This window comes from Callorhinus ursinus, unplaced genomic scaffold (assembly GCF_003265705.2).
Source record: "Callorhinus ursinus isolate GAN/ISIS: 27379988/994484 unplaced genomic scaffold, GSC_fseal_2.0 scaffold23, whole genome shotgun sequence".
NCBI classification, from domain to species: Eukaryota; Metazoa; Chordata; class Mammalia; order Carnivora; family Otariidae; genus Callorhinus; species Callorhinus ursinus.
Genome location: NW_027397085.1, coordinates 5,540,533 through 5,563,656, shown reverse-complemented (window position 1 = coordinate 5,563,656; position 23,124 = coordinate 5,540,533). Strand labels below are relative to the sequence as shown.

The 23,124-nt window shown below is 42.5% G+C and overlaps 1 long non-coding RNA gene across 1 annotated transcript in view; it reads left to right on the top strand.

Moving 5' to 3' along the window:
- The first annotated feature begins 17,670 nt into the window (after nt 1-17,670).
- The window catches only part of LOC141374916 (uncharacterized), a 9,504-nt gene continuing 4,050 nt past the window's right edge, over nt 17,671-23,124 (top strand). Inside the window, exons 1-3 of the long non-coding RNA XR_012382118.1 lie at nt 17,671-17,792; nt 21,574-21,711; nt 22,861-22,944. This is a non-coding gene — a long non-coding RNA (uncharacterized lncRNA). The remainder of the gene's footprint in view (nt 17,793-21,573; nt 21,712-22,860; nt 22,945-23,124) is intronic.

Sequence of the window (23,124 nt, the reverse complement as noted above, 5' to 3'; positions counted from 1 at the left end):
GTTCTACCTCAACTTACTAAGAAGAGAAAAAGACCCTATTTGGGAAATTTAAAAGATAAACATCAAGTATTTCTCTCGTTTCTTTCTGTATAATGATTTTAATTCTTCTCCAAGAAATGTGTATACCTCTGATTGCCTTGGGGAAGGGCCGCCAGTGAGGGAGTCTGGAAAATAAAAGAACACACATTTGCTTTTTTGGTGGGGGAGGTATGGGGCTACGTGTGGAGAGACACATATACACAAGGATAGGTAGTGAAGGGGGAAGAAAGAAAAAACACTAGTCAGGCTGCCCTGGTGCTCAGTATAATGCTTTGCACACACAATAGCACGTAAACGTTTGCTAATTTTGTGACTGAGCCTTAACAAGGAGACTGGGCCCCATTAATCCTAAAGGAAGCCAATATGATTGCATGAAAGTGCACGTGCTTATTTCACAAGATTCCCGAGAGTGGACTTCTCCCCACCATGCAGAGCGGGCTGCTGGGCTTAGAGCTGCCTCTCTCTTAGGTCAGCGCAGCTCTCCTACGGAGACTGTGGGTTCACCTGATCATTGCCTCTCCAACCTGGGAAAGTCCCTGCGATTTTAAAACTTCCTGGCATACCTCCGGCTTCCCCTCCTGCTTTGTTTGGTGGCCCCCGAGTAAACTAGACATGCTACATTTGAACAATCCCGTCATCAGCAGACAAGTTTATCTCAGTCTAGCCACAGACTTAAAAGTACCTGCACTTTATGTTTCGGAAAATCCATCCTGTGTCTACAGAAATGAACATCCCCTCCCATGAACTCCTAATAAATATCTGGAAGATCTCAAGGAATGAACCTTGGCTGACCCATTTGTGCACATCTTTGAATTCCCTCCTTTCTGCACTTTTTGTGGAGCTGGGTGAGTGGTCTGAAAACCCTCGAACACTTTTGTGAACCATAAATTCAGAGAACTGTTAGTTTGGGGATTTGAGGAACAGATTTCAGGAAGTAGCAAGGAATAATCATGTTTTGGGTCATTTCATCATTGTCCATTCCCCAGAGTTTATATATGTTCTCTGCCTGTATCCCTACAGATCTGCATTTCCTGTTGGAAGGAAAGGAACCAAGTCAGTATTCCATTTGAAAATGATATTAATCAAAATTGTATTTTAAGTGACAGCTCTTGGGAATGTGGGGATAGCTCCATCTCTTACAGAAGATCTGTTCTGTCTGCTTGAATGTGAATATAAAGCGATGTATGTCCTCTCTGCATAAAGAATCATCTCATAAATATATATCCCTTTCCCATATGGCATATCTTTTCAGCCCTTGTTATGTGTGTATTCAGATGAATAGCAAGCAGTAGCTTTGAGCTGCATGACCAAGTTCATGTTATTTTAAGAATCTAAGGGTTTGACCTCAGAGTCATACTTAAAACGGTTAGATTCTGTGTCTTGCAATTGTGAAATGGGAATTCTTTGCTCGAGGAGTTTATTTCGTTGTTTCTATGGGATGGAATAAATAGAGATAGTGCTAATTAGGAAAAATCATTCATTTCTCTCTATGTAGAATTTACAGAGTCTGCAGGTTTTGCGTTCTAAGCTAGAAGTAGAATCATCTGGTGTTTGAACTTGTTTATTTTGGTAAAAAAATGTGACTACAGGGAGAAAAGAATTAGAACATTTTTTGAATGACTTCCAAAAGCATCTTAGACATCAAAAGGGTTATAAGCAACATTTTAATGATTTAATGTAAACGAACCAGAAATGGATATATTGCATTTCCTTTAGAAGTACACAGGTTTTAAAATGAAAGGGGAAATGCTTAGAGATACGGTTTCTGACTTTAGTGAATCAAAAATGTTTCTAAGACTGATTCTATGCTGGATAGGATTAAAACAGAATAGCTTGCTTTTCCTCAAAAAATAGTAATTTGATATATTTTGAACTCAGAGAATTCTGTATTAGCTAATAATGTTTAAATACAAATCATCTGTACTCGTTCCTGAAAATGCTGAGGCTACCATCATAACAATGGGTTTCATTTTCTTCATACTAGCAACATTATAGCAATTCTGAAAAATAAAGAATGTGAAACATGGGTGTCAGCAAAAATTCAAGGACATGTTAAAGGTGGAGTTTGCAAGCTTGTGGCCCCCTCACTGAATCTTCTGCACTCGTGTTTTATTTGGCCCAGAGAGCATTCAAAATGCTTTTGAGCTATTTGCAAGCATTTCAGAATCAACTGATGTAATCAAACACTTAAGATTTCTGTGGGGCGCCTGCGTGGCTCAGTCTGTTGAATGGCTGACTCTTGATTTCAGGTCAGGTCATGATCTCAGGGTCATGGGATTGAGCCCCAGGTGGGGCTCTTGCTCAGTGGGGAGTCTGCTTGAGGATTCTCTCTCTCTCCCTGTCCCTCTGCCCCTCCTGCTCACGGGCTCTCTCTCTCTCTCTCTCCCTTCCTCTTCCGCTCAATCTTAAAAAACAAACAAAAAAAAACCCCAACTTAAGATTTCTAGTTTCTCTTGATGAGTAGAAAATCTTGCTACAGTCACCCCAGTTGCTGCATGGCAGCCTGTGGCGGGAGCTGAAGCCCGGCTGCCTCTTTGGCAAGTGAGCTCTGCAATCTGCCACAGCCCTCCCTCAGCCACCTCAGCCAGTCACATCTTTTGTCCCTCTGGGCTCTGAATGTGTGATCCTTACTGAAGGGCAGAAGTGGAATGCAGCAGCCCCTGAAAATGGCACACTTTTACAGAAAGCTGTGGAGTGTTTCTGCTGCAGGTGCTTCAAATGAAAAATCAACATTGAATTATTCAAGGTTTGAATAATTCTCAAAAGTAAGTTTTCTGCTTTACCAGTACTCCCTTCCAGATCTTTCCATTTGTTGTTCATAAATGCTTCATCAAAAGGGCAGGAGAACCACAGGAGCCACATCACTGTCCAATACCTTAGGTCTTGATCCAGTGGATTAAAGAGATAGCCCTTGAAACTAAAATTGAATTAGGGAATTAACTATGACAGTTATTTATCCAAGCTCTACCCTCAACCACTGAGAATTGGGAGCTACGTATTTCACTGGGCTACTTAATTATTACCTGGAATCTTTGGTAGAGACAAGGTTCAACAGCTTCTACTGGCCCAAGTTTTTGGCTGGTTCAGATATTATCCTCAGGAGGAGCAGATAATGAGATCAAGTATGACATGGACTGTTTACATATTATTTTATACATATTATATATTACAGAAAATACCCTTAAGCTAAGCCAACTACCTTGCATAAGTAAACTGCTTGTCATAAGGAAAGAAGAGGTTAGAACGTGAACCTGAATAACGATGCAAACCCACCATCATCATGAATAAATAATTTAAAAACACAGTTGCAAGCTGAAAGGTGCCGTTTTGGGTAAGGTTAGCTTATTTATACTTCCTAACCTTGATTTGAGTAAAATGGCTAAGACTATGCAATATGTCGGGTTATAACTCATAAGACAACCGCTAATTACATGCTAAAGTCAGTCCACATAAGAGAAGAATGCCACAACCACGGGGTTATGACCTATGACCTATGGCACTTAGGTCAAATTGGCATGTGATTTTAGTAGAAATCAGAGTTAAAAACAAAATGCCCAGAGTTTGCCAAGATTCACCTTTCTGACATGACACAAGTCAGTGTGTGGTCACAAACTCCTTTCTAACTAAAACTGATGCAGACAAGACTCACTGTCAAGACCACCATGTGAAAATACAGTTATCTGCTTTACTTAAGCTTCTTCTTGATCTTTCTTGTGTTCAAAACTTACCACTATTGCTTCTCAAGAAATTCTTTGGAATGGTCCCTTCTCTTCCTTGTGCCCTACTCAGTCCTTGAGGGGAAGTCCTTGGTTTCCCTTCTCAATCAGAATCCTAGGAACAGGCCCCGAACTTCAGTGTGGAAATCAGTCCCTGAGGAGATCAGTAGTTGTGATTTGCTGTCATAACGGATGACGTCTGCTTGCTTCTCCCATTCTAGATTTGTTCAACAAATATTCGTTGACTGTATGCTCCAGGCCAGATATAATTCCCGAGCTATGGCATTTAAATCACTTACTCAACTATTTCTCAGGATTTCCAGAGATGGAAAATGAAATCCTTAGTCTGCAGCCCTTGCTAGTATATGATCTTTCACAAAATGAATCCTTTCTCATGACTAGTTAAATTCTTCATACTTATTCACAGCATTATCTATTAGCACTACTCATTAATTTTTTTCCTGTTCCTGAAAATACTTCAGAAGAACATATCATGGATAGCAATCAAATCACCAACTGTTATTTTTCTTTCAAATGAGTTAGATCCATTCATTAAGAATACTTTTGGTGGGTATCTTGGCTTCTAATGGAGAAATAAGGTAATTCCTTTGCTTCTGGTATGTGGCCTGGGCATATCTCAGGGATGGTGTTTTCAGTGTCAGGTCTCCCCGCCTACCTCCACAGTCAGCAGGGTTGTCCAGAGTTGTAGAAAGATGTATGATCTATAGATGCAAGAGGTTCCAAGCAGTTCAACTACCAGCTGAAGAGTCAAGTAAGGAAGCACAATGTCACTGTCATGGCGTCCCTGCATGATAGGAATATCATGCCATCATGCTGCTGCATGTGACTCCGCCTCCTCATAATTCACATCTACAAAGCCTGACTTGAGTGAGGTTCTTTGTGCATCCATGGAACTTTTCAACAAAGACATTTCACAGGGCCTTCCTATAACTCAAGTGTAAATGGAGAGAAAAAGAAAATTGTAAGAGATGTCGGACACCAGAAACCTGGACACAAGAAAGGCTCAAAGAAGCTTGAGAAAAGAAAATTCTTCCGCCCTTCTCTCAAGGTGGATGCTTGGTTACTTTGAGATTCAGTATGTTTTCATGGGATCTGATGTACTGTGAAGTTATAGTGAAAGCTAATTACCAGCAATTTTGGTTAAAGATGGACCTTACAGAGAAATGAGATACACAGAATAGTATTAATACCTGTAACCTACGAGAGAAATAAGCATCTATTAATTTGGACTCCCAACTCAATAGTCACTGATACTTGTTTTCATGAATGTACCTTTTGCTGAAAAGTCACATGATAAGTGAAGTTGAGAAAGATGTGCTGGTAAGAGGCCCCGGAAACAATTTCCATACCACACAGCATGAAGAGGAAGAACATATTAAGCATATTTCAGTTTTGCACTCTATATCCCCAGCTTTAACCCTGTGCAGCAGTCTGGCCAGCGACCAAAACTAGACTTTACCCTTGAGTATAAATTAGTCCAGCACACTGACTGCAGGACTCCGGAGCTCAGCTCAGACTCAGCTTGCCTGAACCCCACGGTGCACTGTAGCCAGGTCTCTTAAGCCCACTGGCTAATTAAGCTCACTTCCAAAAGGGAGAATCTCACATGTATGGGGGTCATGTAATAGATATAAGTGACATGCTACTGAGATGGTAGGCAAGAGGAAGGGTCATATCTTTTCTAAAGTCTGATATAATTTGATAAATACACATTTCTTTAATATACAACTCATAACTAAAACACAGAAATTGTATTACATCTTTACCTTTTATTGGAGAAGTCTGTTAAAGGAGAGAATTATGTTTATCTGACTCAGCCTAAGAAAATGTTCAACCCAAAACTATTTCAGAAGAATTAGGCTGGCTCATGTGAAATGTAATTAGATTAAATAGTCATTTTTATTGAGAGAAGACTAATTCACCATTCTGATATTGTTACCTTTTTTGCAGGGTGGGAAATTCAAGAGTAGAATTGTAGTTGGAGCAGAAAAAAAAAGTTATATGGAAAAGAACCCCAGTAACCAGCAAGGCATCTTAAAAATAATCTGAAACATTGCTCTTAGGAAAGAGTGTACCCCCCCAAAAACGATCATCAACAAAATAGGGGCCCGGGATTTAGGGAAGACATCCCCTATTTTCCATCGGTACAATTTCACACTAGGCTGGCATGTGAAATGTGGTGATGTCTCTTTGTTCTTGTGACAGCCTCATAAAGAAGTGGGAGCACCTGGCTGAACGTTAAAGCTGATCAGGGAGACGCCAGGGATGTGGTGTCACTTGGAGGGGAGAATTCAGTGGAAGCCTACAAAGCCCACGAAATAGCAAGAAAATAATGCAGCGCGCCTCTCTGCGGACAGCTGGAAAGAGAGAGAGAATTGTACAGTGAAAGGAAAGGTTAAATACAGCTTAAGTTTGAGATATTAGAGGAGAGGGAAACCAGTGCATTGAGGGGGCAAAGAGACAAACTGTAAAAAGTTAATGAAGAAGAGAAAAATCAAACAGCGGTGCCACAGTGGGTGGGGCTCCAAGGAAAGTTTAAAAGTATGGCGAGTGTTAACTGGACACACGTGAGTGCTGTCGCCTGCCCTGGCAGGTGCTGAGTGGAAGGCACCGCGGAGTGAATTGTAGCTGGGCTGTGCACACCTCATCGGGGGTGATCTGGTGCAAAACTGACACTATAAAACATTTAAGGTACTGATGCAAAGAAAGAATTGAAAATACATGGGTGTACCTAAACCAGAGGAAAGAAGGCTGATAGGTGGGGTTCTGGCAACTCCATAGGAACTCCTCCCAGTATTATCTATAGATTGAATCAGTAGATACACCCTGAGAAGCATTATTTTTCAAATGCGTGCTAATGGAAGAATGATGATGTCACGAACTGTGAAGAGTCTGAGATTCTACCCTATTTATAAGGTATCAAATTAGCCTGCCAGTTTCAGGGATGCTGGTAAAGGATACGGAGACTGCTCCCCCCTCCCCAGATTTAGCTTTCTGGCAACTCTCTCTCTTCCAGTGTCTTTATATGTGCGGTGGAAAGTAAAGATGCTTTACTACTTAACAGCAATTTCTATAGCTACAGTATCATCATTTCCTTGTTTTAGTTCCCTGAGCCCACATCCTACCGGGGTTACATGGGGAAGGTCAGGCTACACTGGCACATTGAGTGGGTGGTATTGCAGGGGAGGAATCTTGAGTTTAAGGAACGTGGATCATTACAGTGGACTGCAAACAAATCTGCCTGTTGCTCCAAAGGGAGACATTATCTCTATCTTCTGAGATTGATCTCTATACCAATATGTGTTTGTGAGATTCATCCACATTGTTACATGTAGTTTGGGATTATTTATTCTTCTTGCTACATAGTATTCCATTTGTGAACATTCCACAACTTTTTTTTAAATCTATTTTTTTAAATCTATTTTTTTAAATCTATTGATGGCCATTTGGGGAATCTTCAGTTTCAGGTTATTATGGACAGTGCTACTAGTAACAGTACAGTGCATGTCTTCTGATAAATGCGTGAATGAGTTTCTGTTGAGCATGTCCCTCTGCGTAGAATGGTGGCGTCATACGGTATGCTTACATTTAGCTTTAAGAGATGCTGCCAAACATTTTCCCAAGTAGTTGCAGCAGTTTATACTCCTCAAAAGTATATGAGAGTTCTGGTGGCTCCACTTCCTTGCCAGCACTTGATATTTTCCCTCTTTTTCATATTAGCCATCCTACCAGCTACAAATGGCTATAAATGAGTGTTGAAGCTCTGTGAGGTTTAAATCATGAAGCAATTTTATTTTTCTAGCCCCTGATTTCAACCATGCTGTCAAATCCTACTTTTCCATCACTTTAATGGTATCTTGGGAAAATCCCATAACTTTAAGGTCCTTTTTGGTTATTAACATTAGTTTGGTTCAGTTTAAAATTTCAGGTGTCTCTCTGATTGAGACTTCTTTCCCTCCTCCAGACCAGACAGGGGTAGAGTGGAGAGGCACATAGTCTTCTTTGCAGACCACACTCTCTTCCCTTGTAGAGGTTCTGGTTCTGGTTTGGGGGCAGGGAAGAGGGGCACAGTTTTTTAAATGTCTTGCTAACTAGCTATGTGAGCTCATAATCATCTCCTGTTGGTTGTGGCTGCTTCTCTGCCTCTTCCTGGTGAGGTGTAATTGGGGAATATATCTGATCTTTGTGTCTAGTTCCTCACACAGAACTTCAAAAATCCTTGCATTTGTCTAAGTCGTAGGAGTATCTTTGCTATGTTACTTCATTATCTGGTGGGTTCCTACATAGCTTCAGGATGAAGGATGGTCACCTGAAAGACCAATCACATGATTAGAGAGTTGAAACTTTTGGCCAGCCTGACTTCTGGGGAGGAAAGAGGAGCTGGAGATTCAGTGTGGCAAATGAGTCAATCAGTCATGGCTAAGTAATGAAGCCCCAATAAAAACCCTACATACAATGCTCAGTGGAGCTTCCTGATCGGTGAACACATTGATGTGCTGGTAGGGTGATATATCCTAACTCTATGCAGAAGCTGGTAGGGTGCTGTAACCTGATTCTATGCAGAATCCTGATGCCATGGAAGCTCTGCAGTCCCTCCCAAACCTTACTCTAAGTGTATTCCTTGTAATAAAACTGCAGCCATAAGTATAGTGCTCCCTTGAGTTCTGAGTCTTTCTAGTGACTCATTAAACCTGAGGGGGTTGTGGGAACTCCTGAATTTGCTGCCAGTCAGTCAAAATTATAGGTGACCTGGGGACCCCACGTGCAGCTGGTATCTGAAGTAAGGACAGTCTAGTTGGGGACCGTCTCCTTACACCTGTGGAGTCTGATGCTAACTCTGGGTGGTTGGTGTCTGGATTGGATAGCAGTACACCCCAGCTAGGGTGGAAAGAGAATGATCGCTTTGGCACCAAGCTCTGCAGCTGGTGTCCAGAGGCTGACTCTGTCATGGAGCTTCACACTGAGTTCAACAGTAGCCTGTGAGTCCTCTCTATGACATAGAAGATGTTGCTCCAGCTTGGCCACTTCCACCGCCTCCAACTGTCTACGCCAGCAGCCTGCCCATTAGCCTTTTGCTGCTGGAATACCCTGGAGAGCAGGTAGTCCTCATAGGTACAAAAGGGACAATGCAGGTCAAGTCCAGGTCCCTCTCTCTGCATCCCTGACACCCCCAGGAACTTCACACGTGGGAATGCAGAGAACTCTGCCAACAGCCCTTCCTCCCACTTTTCCATACCTCTCAGGATGGCACAGGGCAGGGCATTCAGCCCCTTGGCTAAGCTGATGTCCAATCTGGGACATGAAATGTCATTCACTCCTTCTTGTAGGTACTTCAAAGTCTTTACAAATAATTCTCTTGGGGTTGCCCCATTCCCCACTTTAATTAAGGAAGGGAAATAATGCCCCTGTCAAACATTCATGCCCCCCCCCCCAAATTTAGCTTTCTGGCAACTCTCTTTCTTCCAGTCTCTTTATATGGGTGGTGGAGGGAGTCTTGCCTGGTGGTAGCAGGGCTTGCTCTGCCAGCTATTAATTAGTAAAACCTACAGGGAGGTGCCTACCCATATGAGAAGCTCTCACTAGAAGGAGGAGTCCTCAGAACCTCTTCTTTTCAGCTTTAGGCCTCAGCCATATCTCCTGGACAGAGTCCTTCTATGAATTAGCAAACCAAGAAAACAGGTCAGATCAATTAACAAATACATTTTGAGCACCTATTATTTCATGCACTAGACAACAGAATGAAAATAGAAAAAGAATCACAAAGTTGTGAAGGATCTTAGTAGGGAGGATAAATATCTATAATAAGAGATGGGATTTGAAAATGGTAGATAAGAGAGATCATTGGTCCTCATCGGGACTAGTAATTCTGTTTTGGCAATTCTCCACTTCCCCCACTGGAGCAGCACTAATTATAGGCAAGGGAAGGTGAACCCTGCATAACTAAATTGGATTATTTTTATTGTTTCCTCAGGAACCACACTATGTGGGGAATGTTTGTTCAGGGAATATGCTGTGTTTGTATTCATTTTGTTCAAATGTCCACAAGAGTGATTGAATTTTATGTCCTATAGCTTTAATACCATGAAATATGCTTAAAGTACATTGATTTTAGATAGGATATGAATTTCAAAACTCCTGAGCTGTCCCTTCACACTGTCCTTCCATGTCCTTGTGTTTTGTCATTATTTTATTTAGCTGATCTTCCCTCTTGATCTCCCATTCAGCTTTTCTGTAAAACATAAGAGCCTTAAGGCCATTTGTACATCCCTCCTGTTGGATTTGGGGTCTCAGCCTTTCTGCCGGGTGGTCTTCACTCTGATGAGGACTATAATGCGATGGGGCTTCTATTCCATCACACTACAGATACTGGAAGGGGGCAGGACAGCAAGCAGTGCAAAGTGGGAGCTCAGGCTTCACCTGGGCTCACATTCAGGTGCCACCACTTAGCAGCTCAATGACCTTGAGATGTTGCTTACTCTTCCTGACTCTCCATTTTATTATTTATACAATAGCAATAAAAAGACTACCTCTCTAACAGGGCTGTTGGGAGGATTAGATGAGATAATGCACGTGATTTCCTGAGGGCGCTATCTGACGCATTATAGCGCCTAGTAAATATGACACGCTATTCTGAATAAGGGGGTGGGGGCAGACAAGGAACGTTCTTAGTAAATGTGTACATAGTCACTAAAATTTTGTAAGTGCTATGGCATTTTTGTGGACTGTGCTGTCTCCAAGAGGGATATATAGCTTTTCATTAGGTTGGAGGGCCTTCTCCGTGAAGAAGGAAATTATCTCATCAGGGTTCATGTTCCGTGGTTGCTGTGCCTGCTGAGGTTGATTTAGCTCAGTTACACAGCCACACACCATGCAGCAGTGTGCATCGCCCTGCGCATTAGCTTATTAATCCTCGAGTTATTCCTCTACGGTTCAAGGGCATATTGGCCTTCCAGTGAAGGCACCAAGAGGTGAAATAATGTGCCCCAGCTGGGGTTGAAAGTGGGTGGCTGAGTCAGCAATGTTTCTCCTGTGACCCACCCCACTCAGAGGTTTCACTTGCACTGAAGACTTTTTCTCCCTAACATCGAGGTTTTAATTGCAGGCGTTTTCTTTGCTAAGTGAGAAAGAAGCAGTGGGGGATAATAGAATCTAAACTGGACCAGTATCAGCTTTGGCTTTTAGTCCCTTCCCTGCCCTCACTGAGAGGTGACTCGGTACCAAGCATCACATAACTTTGCAGCCCTCATTCCCACATCGCTACAATGCAGGATCAGATTGGAACAACCTCATCGTTCCCTTCCAATGCAAACACTCCCTGGTTAATGCTTTTGGAGAGAAGAGACGGCCCTTTTTGATGACCCTAAAATCTTATTAACTTAGAAGAGATTTTAATTTTAGAATGTTCTTCTTCATAATTAAATAACATCAGTGAGTTTTGACCCATCAGCAAGTGACAGTAGAGGGCCACTCTGGGCATCTTTAGATCCAAAGGAAGTGCAAGGCAAGCAAGCAGAGAGTATCTCGACTGTCCCAAGGTTGAGCATCCCGTCCTGAGTCTATCCTGACCCTCTTGGCTTTATCCAGATGCTGTGGGTGGTGCTGCTTCCTGCAGAGCTTCCTGGCAGCTGTTGTTCTTGGAGCCTTGTGTCTGATGGTTGCCAAAGACAGTGAGCTCATGCCACGGGTGCCTGGCCCAGCATTCAGCTCCCAGAGCTCTTTTCGGCAAAGGTCTCTCTCCATTCTCCTCTCAGGCAAATGTGCAGCTGGCGTAGGTAGCATCTAACTGCAGTATAACTACCCAACTGTTCTCCAGAAATGTTAGGGGCTCGCTTCTACCCTCCTCGGCACAGATGCACGCACTCTGACAATGCCTGTGGTTGTCTCTCCAAGCCGCTCCTAATGTGCCATTGTTTCTCTTGAATACATCCATAAGGGAGAAGCTCCAGGAAGTGATTTGCAAGTCTGGGTCTGTTGTCCCAGATGCTGCTTTCCCTGTGCTTGAGTTTCTGAGGGAGAAGTCTCTAGGTAATTCCACAGAGATTTTATAGTCTGGGTCTTTATCCCAGTGGCCTCTCCAGAGGAAGGTGCTGGCCTCTCGAGAGCCCGCAGTCCTGCGAGGCCAAATACTTGGCTATTTCGACTGGAAATACCAGTTTCTGATGGGAAAAGGGAACGAGGATAGTATTAGTAGTAAGCATACTGTTGTTTGAGCATCTCTCAGACTAAGCATCTTATGGGTCAGTCATGCCTATTATTATCACCATCCTAGAGATGAGAGAACTAGAGACGTGGGGAATTGCCTTTCTCAAGACCACAGAGGTCTTAAGTGGCAAAACTGGAATTTCAATTAGGGTGAGTCTAGCTCAAAAGCCAGGAGGGAAGTTCCTTATGGTGGGGGCTGATGCTTACCCTGCAGACAACCCCCTGAAGCCCAGAGAGACCACGCAGAATCTTGTTTTATAGACAGTTGCTGCCTTTATGTAGCACACGTGGGTATGCCCTGCTTTGTTTGTTCACATATAGCAATTCCTTTACCTCGTTCTTCAGTTGATGCACACTGGCCTTTCCATTTGAGGGCTCTTGTGAGTAGTTATATGTCTTAAGTTTTAAAAAGTATTTCGTCAAGTCTCACCCTAAGTGCTAAGTAATTAGGATTTCGGAGTGATCACCCCTATTCTCAGTTCTCCCCACGAAGCAGAGCTGGCTGCTATGCTTAGAGCTGCCCCTCTCTCCACATTAGTGCTCGGCCTCACGTTGTTCAGTGCAGCTGACCACGTGGAGACTGTGGGTTCACCTGATTGGTGCCTCTCTACCCTGGGAAAATTCCTTTGACTTAAAACTTCCTGGCGGGGTACCTAGGTGGCTCAGTTGGTTAAGTGGCTGTGCCTTCAGCTCAGGTCATGATCTCTTTGAGTTCTGGGATCAAGCCCCGCTTTAGGGAGACTGCTTCTCCCTCTGTCTCTCCCCAGCTCATGCTTGCTCTCTCTCTCTCAAATAAATAAATAAATAAATAAAATCTTTATAAATAAATCAATAAATCAATAAAACTTCCTGGCATACTTGGGTTAGCAGGTGAAGTCAATGAGTCGTGGGAAACCTACAGTGCCACCTTTATTTCAGACAGCTACTGCATTAACAATCCTAGATGCGAAGGAATATGGGTCAGCTTATGCCCTGACGTTCTACCAAAAAATATCGTGGGAGCCCAATGTCTTATGGTGGCCAAGAGTCCTGCTGGTCTCTGTCCCACAGGGAAGACCGTGTTACAACCAAAAATCTTTGAGACAATTAGGAACATTATAATTAATGGTCCGGATCACTCAAATTTCATAACACAGTTGGAAGATGGGGATCTTGGGATCCGTAGATTACATTTTGAGGTAAGACTCTGTGACCACAAATTCGGTGCTCTTCCCTGCAGTGAACATTTCAGGGAAGGCTTGGCTGTAGGCAACCTTGAATGGCCAGCATTTTAAACTACATATTTTAAGGTACGGCCTAGCTTGTAAGTAAGAACTACATAAATAAAGCATGTTCTAAAGGTCATTTGTCTTTGGGAAATATCCAGTTACATAACCCGGCTGTGTTTGGAAAAGCAGAACGAAAAAGGAAAAAAAGCAAAAAAGAACAACCGAGCCGGAGAATCTGATAATAGCAGATTCTGGGGGAGAGCACTATGAAATAAGGCTCCAGGATGCCTGATAACACTCTCAATCATGGGCACAACTATCTGAAACAGAAGTATATATTTTAAATTACTGAGGTTTCATAAATTAACTTTTCCTTTCTTCCCTGGTCTCCACGTGTTTTCACAAAAGGATAATGGATACACGATTTCTAATCGTTTAAAAAAAAGTGCCTAATGGCATTAAAAATTTGTTTTCTCACTCTTAGGTAACACATGATCATTTTAGCAAAATTGGATGTATAAAGAATAAAATAAAAAATCACTCATAATCCTATGATCCACAGTTAGCTTCTGTGAACATTTTGGTATACTTTCCACAGTATACTTTCTTGGTTCTCCTCTATAATTGAGTTCATCCTGGATAACAGCAGTTTAAGTCCTCTCTAAAATTTGCTTTTATATTGTGAATATGTTTGCATAATATTTAATTAGACTGGAAAAGCAGCATCTATGTCTATCATATGGTTGTGTCAAATTTATTTAACTTCTTCCCAACAATATTATCTACCTTTCTGCACTCTGGGTTCTACTTTACCAGATTCTCTCCAAATTATAATTTAAACTTATGAAAATTACTCCTGTTAGTATAGAATGTAGCTGTATGCCTTCTTTCTTGTTTTCACTGAGGGAGTCAGAATTGTGATCTGTGGCTTTTTCTTTAGCAAACGTGTCTGCTCTCAGTTTTGGTGAGAAGCCATCTACTAGCGTTCTCAGTTAAAAAGTCCATGAACTTGCTACCCAGAATCAAGATGTCAGCCATGTGGGGGGTCAGAGTCTGGTATTCTGAGGAACTCGATGCAATACCTCGGTGATCCTGGCCACTCTCGAGCCTGAACATCTCTCACAGGAGAAACCAAATGCCGCCGCGTCCTGTGTGCAGTTGACTGCGTGGCATAGAATGAAGGGGGCTAATGCATTACCTACAGTGACACTATCATATTATCATTTGAACTTCTCTCCCCAAGCCAGTTGCTCTGCTCACCCGACATCCAGAAGGTCCACTTCCTTCCCACTGCCCACAGCCCAAACATGAAACTGACGCCCAGATTTGAGTTAGTTCCAGGGAATCACAGGCAGGTTAGTGACCCCACAGCTGCCCCTGACAGAGGAAAGAAACTCACTTCTCAGAAAGGTGGAACGGGTCTTTGTCCAAGATGGGAAGAGGGGCACAACTCCGCTCAGGCAGCCTCACGCTAATTGCACAACACATTGTTCAGAGGATGCCGGCAAGTCCCAGTGACTCTAGCCAGTGGTTTACAGGTTGTAGTCACCTCTGGGGAGGGCAAGAATTGGTGGTCCCTCATTCTCCACAATATGCCTGCACACACCCCAGGCTTTAACCTCAACCTGGCCACAATGTGTACCCTTGACACGTGGACAGACTGAGTGCAGTAAGAGTTCAACTACTTTTCCAGCAGAAGCTTGTGGCCCCTCAGGCATCTGCGCCCTTTCTTTTGGTGTGGAGAGCCGGGTCACTCCAGCCCCTGGCTACTTGTTCCCTCTTGCTTCCTTTCCAGTTTCTCTGCTCAACCATCAGTGTTGGCCTCCTCTCAGCCTCCCCAAAGGATTGCTGATGTTGGTGCAGGGACAGTCCTGCCACCTGGAGTCCTCTCTCCGCGTCTTCCCTCTTTGTTTCATTTCGGTTCATAGCAGGGCGCCATAATTTTCTCCCTTTCTGTTAATAAAAATTAAGCAATCAATTTCCTTCCCCTCCATTACACTTAATTCCCTCTGTAACTCAATTATTATTGCAACTCTGGCAAGTGCATTGGGAGGCAGATGGCAGGAAAGACACGTTGCCAAAATAAGGGGCATTGTTTGTGGAGGATCACTGTTTACATGAAGGTGATGACACTCTCTTTCCAAGGATAGATTATTTTTTCTAAAATCAAATTTATGTGACCCTATTAATGTAATAAGCTTATGCAAGTGCTGCCAAGTTTAATATAAGCGCATGTAATAAACTAGCAACCATTAAAAGTACTTGATACACATTACTTCCTTATTTAGGGGCTGTAGGACCTTAGAATAAACATATTATATGACTTTTTATTCCGAGAACAAGAAATACAATGAATACACTGCCTTTATTGAGTGTTAAAATATCTGATTTGTAAAGGTGTTCCAGAGTCTATGTATTGTATTTGTCACAGTGGAGAGCAAGACTGGGCAAGTTAAAAGTATGGTCCTTTGTAATGATACTTGAGAAGATCCGCTGTGGCCAGGAATGGCATAAGGGTCCCAGCTCAAGCGCAAAGTGCAAATGATTGATTGGTTGCTGATGCCTGCCTACACTGGGGTGGGAGTGAGATAAGAGAAGAGAAGAGGACAGACACCCTTTGTCATATTCCTGATTCCTGGGGATGCCCAGAAAGAGAGGAAGCAAGAGAGTTCTAAGGTCGTCCTGTCGTAAGGTGAGGCCCTGCTGGGTTTCAGTGGGCTCTTTCTGCATTGTATTAGGTTTGACTATACAGTGGAGAGGCTGTTTTCTACAAGCCGACAATAAAACCAATCTTCTTATTTCATAATCACACTACATTTATAACACTTCCTGCCCTGCAAAAACACTTCCATTTCTCCCTGCCTCCCTGAGTCACTGCTTCTAGCAACTTGGTTCTTCCAGAACACAGGGGAGTCCCTGAACTATAGATCTCAGAACCAAGACTTAGCAGTGTAGAAGACTGTATTCAGAAGAACCTGGACATCTGTGTCCCATTAATTCCCAGAGTGGATGTGAGCCTATCAGGACACAGGAGGCTGGAATGTCTGGCCAGGATTTTCCTTCTGTTAAAATAACTTGGATAAGAATTACCTAAGTGATTAATGGACAGAAATGTAAAAAGAGTACATTTTCTTTGTTTTAGTACAGCAGGAAAACATATTTATTGTCGAAACACCAGAAAACATTAAGTAAGCATAATAAAGAACATAAAATCATCTATAATTTTACTTCATGAACAGTCATCAATGTTGTATTGTATCGCAATAATTTTGTAATGTATGGATGCTCTTAAAAATGAAACCAGCCATATATATTCCATTGTAACCTGTTTTTTCCTTCAGTAGTTTATTATTAATATTGTTTACATTTTATCAACTATCCTTCAGCCTCATTTTGAATGGCTACAAAGTACTGTGTTACATGGATATACCATAATGTATGTTAACCAGTTTCCTATGGTTATACATTTAGAATAAGTGATAAAACCCACCACAACTGACTTTCTTATTGCTATGACTTCACATATATCTGTAATTGTTACCTTAGGACAAATGATTAGAGGTGGAATGCGACTGAGTCTAAGGTTATTCAAAATTTTAAGGATTTGGTATCTACTGTCAAACTGACTTCCTGAAAGGCTATATGATACTTTGTCAATTATAATTTTTCAAGGCTGCGTAATCTGATTTTTATTTTCTGTATCTGAGAAGGTACTACCTGTACATGTGTTTTGCATATGTTCCCCTCAGCTCTGTTGGACATCGTAGGCACTGGTGTTCCTTAAGAGCAATCACAATTAGTAGTCCCTTTAGTGCACCAATTTTTCAAGCTCACCAGTTATTTTGCAAAGTATTCCTCATTTATACAACTATTAATATACTTAGCATTACAAATCAGTGGCCCTAGGCTTGCAATGGGATTCAGACGTCTGTTCACTTAGATTCATTTTCATAATTTATTTGAAGAATTTTACTCAATATTCATAAAGCCAAATGTTCCAATAGTTTATTTGCCAGGCTATTATGGCCCTGTCATTGTATGTGAGGCCCTTGTGTCTGAGGCAGGACTGGCGGCCGCACCCCAGCTCTGAGAGGCACAATACAGGTAACGTTCCTTTGGCTCTACTCCCAAAACCACAGCACACAGATGGTGGAGAACAAAAGGTCTGCATGGCCCACCGTGTTTCAGCTGTCCCTCTAGCCTTCTCCCCAAGCTCCTTGCCTGCTCTCTACTCCCCTCCAGAGAGTGCCTTTACCGCTCTCATGGACAAAGGGCCATGCTCAAAACACCCCAAGTGTTGGTCCAATATGGTAAAGCTGAAAGGAGAGAGATTTATTGGCCCTCAGTCCTCTCATTAGACTGTGTCCTCGTCCCCCTCTTTGAATGTCAGGGAAATAAAGTCCATCGAGGTGCCAACAAATCCTTCTGATAGAACGGTTGCTATAGCAACTTTATAGCAACAATTAAACAGCAAACCATTCAGTCAGAAGGTGTCGGCTCGGAAACTGCTCTGCGTGGTGCACCACCTTCCTTTGAAACTAGATTGTTCTCCATGACCCGGCGTCTATTTTGTGTTACCGTGTTTCAGGCACAATCCTTTGTTAAGGTATTTGATTCACGAAGGAATTAAGACTTCCACAGTGGGGAAGAAGGGGTGCGGTGGAGAATAGCTGAAAGACTGGAAAAATATGACAAATATAGGAGGATGATTTTTTAAAAGGGAGAGCGAGGGGGGGAAAGCTTAAATAGAAGCAATTCATTCAAAACCAGGTGCAGAAGAATAATGTCAATTCTGTGCTCTGTGAGATGGGAAAACAAAATCAGCTCCATCTAATATATGGGGTTGGTTTAAAACAAACCTCACGTTATTATTAATATAATCCCTGCTTTGTAAGCCATGACATTTAACCGGGTAATTAAATAATAATTGATTAAGTCTGCAAGGCATAAAGCCAGGCAGAAAGGCACACTCCCCTGAGGTGATTTTTATCAAATATTGACTTACTCTTCAATATTAATGATGGGAATTTAATGTTATATTTTATATTTACATACTAACCTTGTTTGAAAGACTCTTTGTAATTTATAGGTTCTCAAGTTACACATGTGACTTGAATTAAAGCACAAAGGAAAAATCCAGGGGATAGGGAATGTGCAAATGTGGGGTAAGGGTGGGGGGACCAATCTTTACCGCAATTAGTCCTGCATCTGCCGGGGTCTCTCACCTATCATGGTCTTCATAGATGTGTCCTAAATGGTCTGAATGCTCTTCTTCTACAAAGACACATACTCCATGCTGGGGCAGAAATGGAGCTCCCTTTTCAAGCAACCTCCTTTGCTTTTGCCGGCTTTCTGGGAGGACCGGATAGAGAAGAATATGGTGTCCCAGCCCCAGTGGTGTGCTGATAAATGGTTAACAGTCGGCTCTCCGGAAAAAATGTATGTGTGTGTATAAACGTAGGTAAATTTATTCTAAATTTGACTGACATGAAGGACATGTAGAATATCATTTAAGAAGAATAATAAATATACAATATCCTATTTTTCTAAATTCCATTAAGCCGGTTTATTCTCACAGAATGCTTTTTGGTTTGTATTTATTTTATTTTTTTATCTTACTTTTTTTTAGAGAGAGAGAGTGAGTGAGAGAGCGTGCAAGTGGGGGAGGGAGGGGCAGAGAGAGAGAGGGAAAGAGGGAGAATCTTAAGCAGTCTCCACGCTGAGTGCAGAGCCCGATGCACAGCTCCATCTCAGGACCCTGAGATCATGACCTGAGCCGAAATCAAGAGTCGGACGCTTAACCGACTGAGCCACCCAGGCGCCCCAAACAAAAAAAGGCGCTTTTTGTTTTTTGCTGAAGTTTCACATCTGTAGTCAGCCTCTAGCTAGGTGCAACCAATATTCAGTTGCTTGCAATTAACAAATAGTAGTTTCTACAGGAATGTTGACAGATATCTTCATTTCTGTGGACTCTGATGAAAGTGAAACCAGAAAGATGCATTGAACTTCACTCTGTTCAGTGCTGTGAGAGCTTTCTTTGCTGAATCGTGGCTTTCCAGCACATGGGGACTATTCCTTCAGTGTTTTGTGCTATTCACAGTGTAATGGCTACAGATATAACACACTTTTAAATTGAATTTGCATGATTAACGTTCTTCATCACATTCTTGTCTAAGCAATTAACAAAACAGTAAGTTAAGGTCTCATCTGTAGCCTTTGCAGTTTCTGCTCTTGTCCTGGCCGATTTGAAGCTATCAACATGACGCTCCTAAACACAGGAGCTTGAAGAAGACAGTGACACACCACTGTTAGTATCTCTACCATGCAGATACAAAAGCACGGAATAACCTCAAGAACATAAATATTGTAAGAGATAGTAAAACAGAAATGAGGAGTTTTGAGCATATATTTTTTACCTTTGCTTTTAATAAACTCATTAATTAATCATTTAATTGTAATAACTGCTACATTGAATGATGGTCTCACAATTTCTGGAAACGTTGCAGTTAGCCTCTGGGAGCTGGTAAGAACTGGCTTCAGTACAGCAGTGTTCCCTGACCCCTCCCCTCGGCACTCAGCCCTACCTGCAGCTTCTGTGCAGCTTCTGCCCCTACTGAGCATACGGTCAGTATTCTCTGCCACTGCTGGTCCTCGGGGATCCTCCGCCGATAGGCACAGAAACAGCTTGCAGTGACTGAGCTCTGTACCTTGTACCTCGAATGCCCGGCCAGTCCCTGGGTTGGGGCCCTGGGTATCCTCTCAGCTGTTCCATGCCGTGGGTGCCTGACTTGGCCGTGAATCTCTCCAGCCTGCAAATGGGCCTCTGTGCGGCAAGCACACCAATCCCCCCAGCCCTGCCCTGTCCCACCTCTCCTGCCTGACTCAAGAAGCTCATCTACTCTTGCATCGTAGGCTCTGTCCTCTCAACAATTAGGGAATTGGAAATCATGATTTTTTTGCTCATTTGGCTCTTAAGTGTTATGCTCTATAAGGAGAAACAGAATGGAATCTTTCGTTCTCTGGCTTCCCTTCCAAGGCATCCTTTACCTTGTCTGGGATACTCATTGTTGCAGTGTTGCCCCCCAGCCCCCCAACCCCCCAACCCCATTTTTTCAATTTGGGATACACTGCTTAGTCATTCCCAAATGACATGAGAGACCTTTAACTCTCTTTAACATAACTAGCTCAGCTTTTTAGCGGATATACAATTCAGTGATATACCCTGTGTGTGTATGTGTTATAGGGGAAGAGAAAGGAAAAAAAGAAAAAAGACAAAAGGCATTTATTCTTTCCTATATTAGACAAAACTCTGTTGGTTACAGACAATAACTGGCTTAAGCAAGAAAACAAAAGGATGTATTAGTTCCTATTTAAGATGTCCAAAAATGAAACTGGCTTCAGATCAGGCTGGATCCAAGGGTTCACATGAAAATGATCTTAGTGATTTCTCTCTCTCTGTTTCTCATTTTCCATCTCTTCCTTCAGTCTGTTGGCCTCATTCTTTCCTCCTGTAGAGGAGTTTCCTATGGCCCCAAGAAAAGTGCCTAAATGGCAACTCTAGGCTGACTCGGTCTCACTCTGCAACTACAGTGGAAAGAGAGCATTTATCTTTCCATGCACAGAAATGAGAGAAGGACTTGCATTGACACTGCACTGGTCATGCACCCCAGGCAGACCAATCTCATGTGCTCTGATGGACTTGACTTCTAGCAGGGGAAGAGGGAAGGTATAATGGAAGCTGTCAGTGACGCATACTTATCTGCTTGGCCTTTACTCTTTCACAGATCACGTGCCACACACCCAAGCATCAGTCCCCGTTTCTCTTGGCCTGAAGGCTTTGTCTGGCTTTTATGCAAGGTCGTACAGAAGTACCTGGGATCTGCCCTCAGGTGTATGAAGACTCCAGTTCTCTTGCCCTTCATGGGGGCTAACTCTGAGTCTCATGCTCTACACTGCTCCCCCAGAGTTCCCCAGCAAGTGTAAGTTCAATTCCTGCAGTGGCCACTAGCTTAAAGACGCAGCCTTTATTGGATTCCTTTCTTTTCCTGTCTCAGATTCTTACTCTCTTACCATTATCTGCTGGTATTGCCTCATAAAATAAACTGCTTGAATTTAATTCTTGTCTCAGGGTCTGCTTCTAGCTATCTCAGACTAAGACAGAAAGAACCCATGACTAGCCCCTCCTAGACCATATGGAATGTGAGAGACACTCTTACCCAGGAAAGAAGGTGCTGGCCGACCACAGCAACAGAGACCTCCAATACTTACAGCCGTTCTTGTGGTGCTCCTGGTGCCAAGGACCTGCTTCTTCCCTCCCAGCTTTCAGAATCAGGTGACAGGATCTCACTTCTAAGGCCCCTACAATCATTTTTGTCCTTCTGTTCTAGCCTCCCAGCTTCCTACATAAATGGCTCCCAGGAAGGTGGACTCCACTCTCCGCCTCTCTAACATGACAGTACCGAAGCTCACAGGCGCCCTTTTACTCTTCTAGTTCCATTTCTTCTGGTTCCATTTCAGACAATTTGGTAAGTACTTGATTTTCAAGATTTTTCAAAGGATATTTTTAGGTTATAAATAAATATATGTAAGGTAAATTCATATAAAATTGCTTTTTAGGAAATCAGTATTTTATATTGCTTTTCCTTCACTCTGCCCCAGGACCCTCTCTAAGAGATACCAAACTCTTGGAGAGTCAACAAAGTGACCTGTTGGTAAACCAAGAACAATGCACACGTAGAGTATTTGCCCCTCTGTGTGCTGTGAAGGATCCTGGGTTTTTCTCAGGATTTCTGCTTACTCTTTCCAGAGGTTGAAAATCATTCATAGATTTTTTTTTTAACATTAAATTTTTTTCTTGAAATTCCTTTCAAATATCTCCACATTTCTCAGAGAAAGCAACGCCCAGAGCAATCATAAAACCAACCAAACCTGTGGCATAACTTTGGTTAGAGTCCCCCATTTTTAGGGCTCTGGTCTTTGAAACCACATGATCTCTCACACTGGTTAAAAAGTGTTTGGAGGGGCACCTGGGTGACTCAGTCGTTAAGCGTCTGCCTTCGGCTCAAGTCATGATCCCAGGGTCCTGGGATCGAGCCCCGCATCGGGCTCCCTGCTCAGCGGGGAGTCTGCTTCTCCCTCTCCCTCTGCCTGCCACTCCCCCTACTTGTGCTCTCTCTCTCTGTCAAATAAATAAATAAAATCTTTTTTAAAAAAAAGTGTTTGGAAAGTTGCTCTCTATATGCAAAGTTCAGAGAAACCTTCAGTCCTGTGTGTTACAGTGGGTCACAGTGCTGCTCACATCTCTTAGAGAGGTCAGCCAAATTATGTTGAGCTTTACAACTACAAAATGCCAGGGGTGTGTGAATGCCGGAGGATGTGATCCTTTTAGCTGTATGTAAGCGGAGGACAACAGAGAGACTCTATGTGCCTCTGGTAATACAATAACTTCTCTATCAGCTTTGTTCATCTACTGTCAGAGTGGTAACTTGTATTCTACATCTGTGAATGTAGAAGTTTAAAACAGAAAATTTCAAATTTTAGAAATTTAAAATTTAAAAGTTACAAGCATATTTTTGGAAAATATTTTTTCAGATATTTTGTGTTTTTCTGTGCCTTGAAAAGGGGATGATGAAGACATTTTAATTTCTATTTATTTTGATGTCTTGATGATTTAGGGTTATAATAACCATCTGTGATACCATCATCGTCATCTTCATCATCTAAGCTGTAAGACAATGATGTTTTTAAGAACTTTCGAGGTATGCAGAATTTTTTGAGCGTGTTTAAACTGCCCTTGACTAGCATACTTTATGAGGTCCTCATCTTTCCCCCCCATCACCATCATCTTCTTCTGCTGCTGCTTCTTCCTCTTCCTCTTCTTCTTCCTCTTCCTCTTCTTCCTCTTCCTCTTCTTCTTCCTCTTCTTCCTCTTCTTCTTC